General features: G+C 48.1%; 1 protein-coding gene across 5 annotated transcripts in view; it reads right to left on the reverse strand.

Moving 5' to 3' along the window:
- SLIT1 (slit guidance ligand 1) overlaps positions 1 to 10,818 on the reverse strand; it is a 189,857-nt gene that overhangs the window by 140,377 nt on the left and 38,662 nt on the right. The gene's annotated exons all lie outside the window — the stretch shown is intronic.

Here is a 10,818-nt window from a genome sequence, read left to right on the forward strand (position 1 = left end):
TCAGTTGCTTTCAGGAGGGACTCTCACCATGGGAAACCGGAAGTACTCAGGAGTGTAAGACCAGCTGCTACTTTGCAAATATCCACTAGGAATCGCATTAAGCATTCACGCTCCTGGGGCTGGGAGCCTTGGAGGAGAGAGGGGCTCTCAATGTGCTCCATCAAACGGGGCATCCCCGTTCTCTTCTTTCCTAAGTGTTTTCTAAGAACTATGGAGAGGAGAGCTGGTCACACACACAAAGATAGGGAAATACATAAAAAGTGGCTTTGCTTTTCTGTTTTGTTTTCTAAGAAAAGAGTATTATAAACTTGATCAAAAAACAGTTGCTCTGTGACAGATGGGGAACCAAAACGCCCATCAGCAAGCACACTATTCTGAACTTTCTGGGACACACGTGGTTGTTTGGGGAACCTCATGGAAGTCATAAAAGTCCAAATCCAAACTGCTAAATGGCTTCCTCCAAAAGCCCCCAGGTAATAAATACTGTCTGCTTAGAGAGTTGACATGTCTAAAGGATTCTCCTAGAAATGGCATGCAGAGTTCCAGGGGCCTCCATGAACAGGAAAACCCTGTCTTTTGGTCCCCTACAACGGGCACTGCAGCATCCGTGTGCACACAGGGCACTGGGCCCTTGGCTCCAGCTGAACAGCTGGGTACTCCTGAAATTGGCAAACCCTCTCACAAGGTGGGTGCCCTTGGGGGCCCAACCACAGGGTCTCAGCAAAGTGCCTGTTGCCCCTCACTATGAATGGGGAGGCAGCAGAATGGAAGCCTCTGCTTTGTGCTGATTTCTGGCACTTAGCCGGAGGCTCCCTCTTCCTCTCTGTCTTTCCAGGGGCCTTGCAAGGCGATGAAACCCCAGCATGGCTTTCCCTCTTCCCGCCATCCCTCACCCTGGCCACGTCCCTGGGAGCAGGAACATCTCTGGCTCTGGCCCTGGGGAGGGTGAAAGAGTGGCCCCTGTCTCCCTGCCAAGGCGGGTGTCTCGCCACCAGAATTTATGTGCCAGCGTTCTTCGTACCAGCTTTTCCCAGGTCACCTCCCCACCCATTACTACCCCATTAGTTGCCCTGTGTTTTTCCCTAACTGTCACCAGCCCACACTGCCTCTTTGTTACCCTGCAGCCCTCAGGCAGGCCCCTCCCAAACAAGGGGCTAAGCTTCAACTTCGAATTGTGAAATATTTCCTCCCTCTCTCCTGTCCCCCTCCCACCGCCCTCTTTGGGCCCCAGAGCCTTTAGTAAAACAAACCCGCCAAAGGGAATACTCCGCTGTGTTTGCACAGCACGAGTGGGCCCCCGAGTTGCCTGGAGCCCCTCATTCTCCATAAACACACTTCCCCTCCTTATTGGTATTCAGTCAATACCTTCTTTTCTAACCCTTCCCTGCTTGGCCTCCGAGATCGGCTGACAGAAGGGCCTTTGTTGAAGGACCAGAGGGGTACAAACACCAGGGCCCCGAAGACAACTGCGTGGACTTCAAAGGGGGAAATGAGTCATTGCTCAGCAGGCGATGGCTGGGTGGGGGCGGCCCAGGGGAGCACGGGCTCCTCCACACCTCTGGCTTCGCCCAGGGACAAACCTTCTGTGCCTCTTTAGGAATCAGACATCATTTCCAAAGCGATTCGTTGATTTTTATTGTTCCAAATGTGACTCTGAAATGTGGGCCAGAATCTGAGGTCTGGTAAATATTTTGCTACACAGCTCACTGGAGCCACTTTGCTGGAGGGGATGGCTTCCAACGCTGAGGCTTAGGCTCGGGGACTTCAGGCTCCCACCAGCTGCCAGTTGCGTGTATCTGTGAGCAGATTAACCATCTGAAACACCGCTTGGATCGGCCTCTCCCCTGCTCCCAAGTCTTCCTTGCCTCCCTTGTGGGAGGCTCTGCATCTAAAAGCACCCTGAGGTTATCAAGCCCTTGCTCCCCGCAACAGCTCCAGCGTGCAGTCCTGCCCGATTTGGATTCAGCCCCTCCCAGAATGCCTCCAGGAATGAGGTGACAAGCACAGCAGCCCACCCCTCAGCAGCCAGCTCGTGTCTAGGAAGCCTGCCTCGTGCAGAACAACATCCACTTATACCCCCCCGGACCCAGCTTCTGGAACGAATCTGCTCCCTTGTCCTCATGACAGCCCTTCACATAGATTTGAAAATTACTCTCGGGGTTCCTCTACATTTTCTTTCCATTGCACCAAACAGCCCCAGGCCCCTTTACTCTATCCCACATGAAATGGTTTCCAGATGGCTCCCAGCATTAGCTGCCCTCCTCCAAGCATGTTCAGAGACCTCCCCACAAGCACACACGATAAAACTGATCCTGGTTCTGAACACTGTTCTCTGGATGTGCTTGAATCAGCACAGACTGGAACAGGACTGTCCCCTTTCCTGGAGAGGACACCTCGTCTCTATTCATTCAAACTGAGACTACGTTCACTCTCTTAGCCGCCTTAGGGCACCGTATTGTATTATATTGCATTGTATTGCATTGCATCGCATCGCATCACATCGTATTGGACAGGGTCTCACTAGTCATGCAGGTTGAAATGCAGTGGCATGCTCATGGTTCACGGCATCTTCAAACTCCTGGGCTCAATCAATCCTCCTGCTTCAGCCCCCTGACTTCCCAGTAGTTGGGACTACAGATGTGTACCACCACATCCAGCTAATTTTTTTGTTTTTGTAGAGTAAGGGTCTCATTGGTCTCTGGTCCTTGGCTGATCTCTAACTCCTGGACTGAAGCAATCCTCCCACCTGGGCTTCCCAATGTGCTGGGATTACAGACATGAGACACCATGCTTGGCCTCTTAGCATACACTTGACTTATCCTCAGCTTGAAGTCATAGGCCCTTTTCACAACGAACACTGCCAAACTAGTTCTCTTAAAAAAGAACAAAGTTGGAAGACTTGCACTCCCTGATTTCAAAACTTACTACAAAGCTACAGTAATCAAAACAATATGGTACTGGCATAAAGACAAACAAATAGACCAACGGAATAGAACAGACAGCCCAAAAATAAACCCTTACATGTACATGTGGACAAGGGTGCCAAGGTCATCTAATGAGGAAAAGATAGTCTCTTCAACAAATGATGCTGGGAAAACTGATTATCTCTATGTGAAAGGATGAAGTTGGACATTATCTTTTTTGTATACCATATACAAAATTTAATTCAAAATAGATCAAAGACCTAAATGTAAGACCTAAAACTATAAAACTCCTAGAGGAAAACATTAGGGGAAAGCTTCATGACACTGGACTTGGCAGTGCTTTCTTGGATATGACACCAAAAGCACAGGCAACAAAAGCAGAAATAGACAAATGAGACCACATCAAATTTAAACCACGTTTGTAAAAGGACACTTGAAAGAATGGAAAGGAAACCTGTGGAATGGGATAAAATATTTGCAAATCATATATCTGATAAGGGGTTACTATCTAGAATATATAAAGAACTGCTGCAACTTAACAACAAAAAATCAAACAACCCAATTAAAGAGCAGGCAAAAGACTTGAATAGAAATTTCTCCAATGATGATATCCAGATGACCGGCATAACTAATCATGTTGTGCTCAACATAACTAAAATGTTCACACTAATCATCAGAGAAATGCAATCAAAGCAATGAAGATATATCACCTCATTAGGATGTCTACTATTTAAAAAATAAGAGAAAATAACAAGTGTTGGCAAGGATGTGGAGAAATTGGAACCCTTATACACTGATGGCGGGAATGTGAAATGGTGCAGCTGCTATGGAAAGCAGTGTGTCACTTCCTCAAAAAATTAAAATTAGAACTACCATATGATCCAGTCATTCCACTCTGGGTGTATATCCAAAAGAATCAAAAGCAGGGTCTCAAAGAGGTACTTGTATACCCATGTTCATAGCAGCCCTATTCACAATATCCAAGAGGTAGCGGTAACCCAGCTGTCCATCACAGATGAACAGATCACCAAAATGTGGGATATACATATAATGGAATATGATCCAGCCTTACAATATAAAGAAGTTCTGACGCATGCTACAGCACGGATGAACCTGGAGGACATGATGTTAAGTGAAATAAGCCAGACACAAAAAGACAAATGCCATATGGTTCCCTTAATGGGAGGTATCTAAAGTAGTCAAATTCATAGACACAGAAAATAGAATGGTACCTACCTGAGGCTGTGGGGAGAGGGGAATGGAGGAACTCTAGAAGGGGTATAGAGTTTCGCTTTTGCAAAATGACAGTTCTGGAGATTTGTTTAACACGAATGTGAACATATTTAACACTACTGAACTGCACACTTAAAAAGAGTCAAGACAGTAAGCTTTATGTGTTTTTATCACAAATTTTAGAAAAGCCACTACTGATGAGAGGTAAGACAGCTTACAACTGGGAAAAAAGGAGGGATGGGGTTTGGGTTTGAGTGGAGTAGAATCGAGCTGCAGGTACGTTAATGAATGACAAAGTGTCTTTGTGAATATGAACATTAACGCTTCATTTACGCACAACAACCCCTGCTGCCTCCACAGACTTCTAATGCCAAGAAAACCTGAAGTCCCAAAGTAATGAAACTATGTGCATGTCCTAGGAAGGACTTTTGATGCTTAGAGGCTCTACATTAAAGTCAAGATTAAACAGCCTGGGTGTGTTGGGTCATGCCTCTAATCCCAGCACTTTGGGAGGCCAAGGCGGACAGATAACCTGAAGTCAGGAGTTCAAGACCAGCCTGGCCAACATAGTGAAACCCTGTCTCTACTAAAAATACAAAAATTAGCTGGGTGTGGTGGCAGGCACCTGTCATCCCAGCTACTCAGGTGGCTGAGGCAGGAGAATTGTTTGAACCCAGGAGGTGGAGGTTGCAGTGAGCCGAGATCGCACCATGGCACTCCAGCCTGGGCGACAGAGCAAGACTCCATCTCAAAACAAAAAAAAAAAAAAAAAAAAAAAACAAGATTAGATTAAGTGGAGATATTTTTCCATTAAAAAATTTTTTTTTTTTTTTTAGACGGAGTCTTGCTCTATCGCCAGGCTGGAGTGCAATAGCACAATCTCGACTCACTGCAACCTCCGCCTCCTGGATTCAAGCGATTCTTCCGCCTCAGCCTCCCGAGTAGCTGGGACCACAGGTCCATGCTATTTTTTGTATTTTTAGTAGAGACGGGGTTTCACCATGTTGGCCAAGATGGTCTCGATCTCTTGACCCCATGATCCGCCCGCCTCAGCCTCCCAAGCTATTTTTTGTATTTTTATGCCCAGCTGTTTTTTATATTTTTAGTAGAGATGTGGTTTCACCATGTTGGCCAGGATGGTCTCAATCTCTTGACCTCGTGATCCGCCTGCCTCGGCCTCCCAAAGTGCTGGGATTACAGGCATGAGCCACTGCACTCGGCCTCCAGTTAAGAATTAATGAAAAAGGTAAGAAAGGTAAGGCACTGTATCCAGATGTTTATTTCTTCAAATCTTGCTCTGTTGTAGATCAAGAATTTAAGGGCAGTAAGTTCTAATTCATGTTAATATTCACACCAAGTTAATCTAATAAAGAACTGTACATTTAAAGCCAATTCTTGGGAATGCATTCAGAGAAAGAGGTATAGCCATTTTTCTTCCAGTGTATGAAGTCACCACCCCATTTTCAGTCAATAAACCAAAGAAAGGAGAGACTTCAGGAGTAAAGCTCTCAGGCAGCAGGCTAAGCTGCCTGCCCAATCCTGAGTAAGCTAAGGCAAGATGCAAGGGAGAGATAAGAAGCCCCGCCCCCTGCAGAGAAGACAGGCACTGGAACTGAGTCAGAGACAAGCAGGGAGGCAACCTGCAGGCTCCAGGGCCCTGTCTGCGACCTCCTGCCAAGGCCAAGTCCAGGATGAACTGGAAGCCGGCAACCACCAGCCAAAACCAACTCGTGAAAACTTCTAGGACAGTAAATTGTCCTCTGCATCCAAGCAATGGGGCAGGATGGGACATGTCTGCCCACCGCTCTATCACTTGCAATGGTTTGGGTGATGACCATAATCATAATGCCTGCACTACATGCTCCATACAATCACCCCTAATCTTCATAATGCCCCCCAACTCTTTACAGATGAGGAGATAGACACAGAGAGGTTAAGTAACTTGTCCAGAGCCCCACAGATAATCAGTACCCAGGACCTTTGGAGGAAAAGAGAGGACTCAATGCCAAGGAGCCTAACTACCAACTGGAAGAGCCAGCGGAGCTGCCTCCGGGATGCCCCTGGGCTGGGGTGGTGCGTGAGGGCATGCCTCTGTGGCCCCAGGCAGGGAGGGGATCAGGGTGCCTTTCGTCACTGAGGGTTACTGTTCTCCTTCAAAGGGAAGAGACAATGTGGCAAACAAGAACGCTGTCCCCAAAGATGTCCACGTCCTGATCCCTAGAACCTGTGAATGTGTTACCTCACATGATAAAAACAAATTTGCAGATGTGATTAGCTTAAGAATCTTAAGGAGATGAGTCTGTATAATCCAGGTGAACCCAGTGTAAGCCCAAGGGTCCCTACAAGGAAAGACGGAGGCAGGAGGGTCAGAGTCAGAGAAAATGTGGCTATGGAAGCAGAAATCAGTGATGCAGTCACAGGCCAAGGAATGTAGGCACCTCTAGAAACTGGAAAAGGGAAGGGACAGGCTCTCCCCTGGAGCCTCCAGGAGGAGCACAACTCTGCCAACATCTTGATTTTAGCCCTATGACACCCACTGTGGACTTCTGACCCCCAGAAACATGAGATAATAAATCTGAGTTGTTTTAAGCCACTAAGTTGTGGCAATTAGTGGCAGCAGCAATAGGAAGCTAACCCAGACAGCAAGAGCATGCTGTGGACTGAACTGTGTCCCCCCGAATTCCTATAATGAAGCCTTACCCATCAATATATGGTATTTGGAGATGGGACCATTGTTAGGATTAGACGCAGTCATGAGGGTGGGGCCCTCATGGTGGGATTAGCATCCTTCTAAGAAGAGACACCAGAGAGTTTGCTCTCCCTCCGTCCACCGTGAGGACACAGTAAGAAGGCGGCTGTCAGCAAGCCAGGAAGAGAACCCTCACCAGAAGCCAACCATGCTGCCACTCCAATTTCAGACATCCAGACTCCAAAACCATGAGAAATAAATTTGTATTGTTTGCATCATCCAGTCTATGGTAGTTTTTTAATGGCAGCCTAGCCTGTAGCTATGACCACACTTCAGGCCCAGGATCCTGGCTAGATGAGGAAAATCCAATGAGTCAGTATTCTTGAAGGCAAACCTGGTTCCAAGTCTATTAAACTGTGATAAGGCATCACAGAGAAATGGGTTCCATGTCCATTAGCAGCCTGGACAAGTCAGTGGACAAGTTGCCTCTTTAAGATGTGAAAAAATATACCACGTACCAAACTCTAAGAGTCATATTAAGAGCATTTTGCAAAGAATCAAGTGGTTTAAAGATGTACAGTATTGGCCGGGTGCAGTGGCTCACGCCTGTAATCCCAGCACTTTGGGAGGCCGAGCCAGGGGTGGATCACCTGAGGTCAGTAGTTCGAGACCAGCCTAACCAACATGGCAAAACCTCGTAACTACTAAAAACACAAAAATTAGCTGGGTATGGTGGCAGGTGCCTATAATCTCAGCTACTCGGGAGGCTGAGGCAGGAAAATCGCTTGAACCCAGGAGACAGAGGTTGCAGTGAGCAGAGATCGCACCACTGCACTCTAGCCTGGCTAACAGAGAGAGATTCCATCTAAAAAAAAAAAATGTTCAGTATTTTTTTTGAGGCGGAGTCTCAATCTGTCACCCAGGCTGGAATGCAATGGCACAGTCTCAGCTCGCTGCAACTTCCACCTCCCAGGTTCAAGCGATTCTCCTGCCTCAGCCTCCCAAGTAGCTGGGACTACAGGCGCATGCCGCCACACCCGGCTAATTTTTGTATTTTTAGTAGAGACGGGGTTTCGCCATGTTGGCCAGGCTGGTCTCGAACTCCTGACATCAGGTGATCAGCCCCCCACCTCAGCCTCCCAAAGTCCTGGGATTATAGGCATAAGCCACCGTGCCCGACCTATTTTTATGCTGTCCATTTTTCCTAAATGGCAAGCACTTCCTTTCAGATGAGCATTCACCTCAACAGGCCCCGGTCAGGCCCAATTCTAATGTGGGAAGCCTGACCCCTCTCTGCTGGGCTGTAGTCCACTCTTGTATGCAGGATCCACGTGAGGGTCCACTCGTGACAGGCCACTCGTCAGCTCCAGCAAATGGCCAGATAAAGGTCAGCATGTGACTGGATCCAGGAGGAATGAGGGGAAAAGAGCCAGAGGTTAAGGCTTGGGCATGGGGTTATCAGCTCCTTACCTTCTCTTTATCCCCTTCCCCCTACTCCAAAGCTCCTGCAAGGGCAGGAGACACTCAGAGCTCCTCTGGGACAAAGATCACACTTCTCCAAGATGCTCCATGTAAACACTGGGGCCAAAGCCAGACGGACTGTGGCAGTGAGGAGCCCAGAGGCTCCCTGCCCTGCAGTACAGGATAGAGGAGATAGGGCAGGAACAGGCCCAAACGCACAAGACAGCAATTCCCAGCCATGTCACCAAAAAGATGCCTTGTGACACTTTTCCCACCCCACCCCAAACACAACATTTGAAAGATCTGAGCTATGATATAAATAATGAATCTTCCCATACTTTGATTACTCCAAAGCTGATTAATCCTCCTAGGCAGGGTTGCTCGTTAGCATCAGAGCCCGTGCTGCACCACCAAACTGACTCTGAACCCTAGGAATCCAGCCCCAAATCAAAGTCTGCATGGGAGTGATCACATTTTGCCTTAGGGCACACACTGCAAAAAGCTTAAGGAACCCTGTCGTTACTTCTTTGAGCTCCTCAATATCTACTGATGCCTGGGTGGAAATTCCAAATACAAAACAGAACCACCTGGGTCATGGCTTATGGGAAGGATCTAACTAGGAGGTGGCGATTCCTGGCCCATCCTAACCAAAATTTGAGTTGGTTGAACCCTACCACGTACAAGTCACCACAGCATCCCTGAGTCCAGCCTGGCACCAACTCATGCCTGCCTCCACCCACTGAAAGGCCCATGCCTCCTCTTGGGTTCCTCCTCCCTTCACTCCCTGCTCAAGCTCTCCCTGCCTCCCAGGAAGCAGGGGCCTTCTTCAGGGCTCTGTGACTACCCCCACAGAGAGGTACCCCAGCCCCCCTCCACTCAACACCCCCCAGCAGATTTTATTTATCTTGCAAGCCAGCACTAAACCCTAAATAACTGGCTTCATGTTTCTGGGCCACAAGTCAAGGCCAACCACAGGCCAAACAAAACAGAAGTCATCTGGGAAGTTCTGAATCTACAAAATCCATGAAGCTGGAGCCCAGCACAGACCCATAGAGCCCCAAAGCCCGAAATCAGACAGCAAGGAACAGGCAGCTCTGGTCACTGGCCTCCCTCAGCCTTCGGGACAGTGTCTGCCACCAGAAAGAAACCACACTTGCCAGCCTGTTAACCCACCTATGCTGGGGAAACAAAAACGACTCCTGCCTGAGCCCCTGTCCAGTCTGGTGGGCAAGGCAGGGCAAAGAGCTATCAGGAGCATTGTGGGGGGCCCTGACAGAGGCTCCAACTGCTAAGATGGCACTGAGAGGTGGAGGCAACCTACTGTCCATCAACAGCTGAATGGATCAACAAAACGTGGTCTATCCAAACAGTGGAATAGTATCCAGCCATGAAAAGGAACGAAATCTCGATATGCACCACAAATGAGTGGACCTAAAAAATGCTACGTTAAGTGAAATAAGCCAGTGGCAGAAGGGCAAATCCTGTATGATTCCGTGTCTGTGAGGTACTGAGATCAGGCAAAGTCATAGAGTCAGAAGAGAAGTAGCCAGGAGCTGCAGGTAGGCGGATGAGGAGCTATTGCTTAATGGGTACAGAGTTTATGTTGGGGATGACAAAACATTTTGGGTATAGTGATGATGGTTACACGACACTGTGGATGTACTTAATGCCACTAAATTGTGCACTTATAGTCGAAATGATAAATATTATGTATATTTTACCATGATGTTTAAAAGTACTATAAAGAAAAAAAAACAGGGCACTGGGGAGGCAACAACCAATTCTTTCTGGGGAGGGAGGAACTAAGGAGCTATGATGGGTAGGTAGCATTTCAGCCACCCATGGGAGACGAAGGTGAGGCAGAGGTGGGCCAATCTCTCCCTCTTGCTCACAGCTCAGGTTCAGAGAGCCGGGAGGAGGGGAAGGCGGCCTTTGTGGGGGGTGGCTAAGGCTCACTCTCCACTAAATCACTCTGCTCTTCCAGAATACTCCATGGCTCCCTCTTCCTATCACCCATCCAAACTCCTCACTCCAGAACATTCTAGGTCTAGGGCCCATCTACACTTCCTTCCAGGCTGAACCGACACAACACTCTAAAACTGTGGGGCCCCTGCTCACAGGGAACTGCATCCCCACCCGTGTCTGCACAGCCGCTCCTTCCGCTGGAGTCCAATTCTTCCACTTCACCCTCCTGTGTCTCCCATGTCCTTTAATATCTTGAAACCCACCTTCCCGGAAGACTCATGAGTAGTCCCTTTCTTCTTCCTGCCTCTCTATTTTCTCACATGTTCTGTAATGAAAAGGCTGCATGGCGCGGTGAAGAAGAGCACACCCTCTGGGAGACACTCCCCATACTCCAAGCCTGGATCTGCCGACAACTAGCTATGCAACCAGTTTACTTAATCTGTGCCTCAATTCTCCTGCCTGTGAAAATGGGAAAACAACAGCACTCACTGCATGGGACCATGACAATTAAAATGAGAAAATGCACATAAAGTTTTTGGCACATGA

Source organism: Sapajus apella, unplaced genomic scaffold (assembly GCF_009761245.1).
Source record: "Sapajus apella isolate SASKATOON/1434 unplaced genomic scaffold, GSC_monkey_1.0 scaffold13, whole genome shotgun sequence".
NCBI lineage: Eukaryota > Metazoa > Chordata > Mammalia > Primates > Cebidae > Sapajus > Sapajus apella.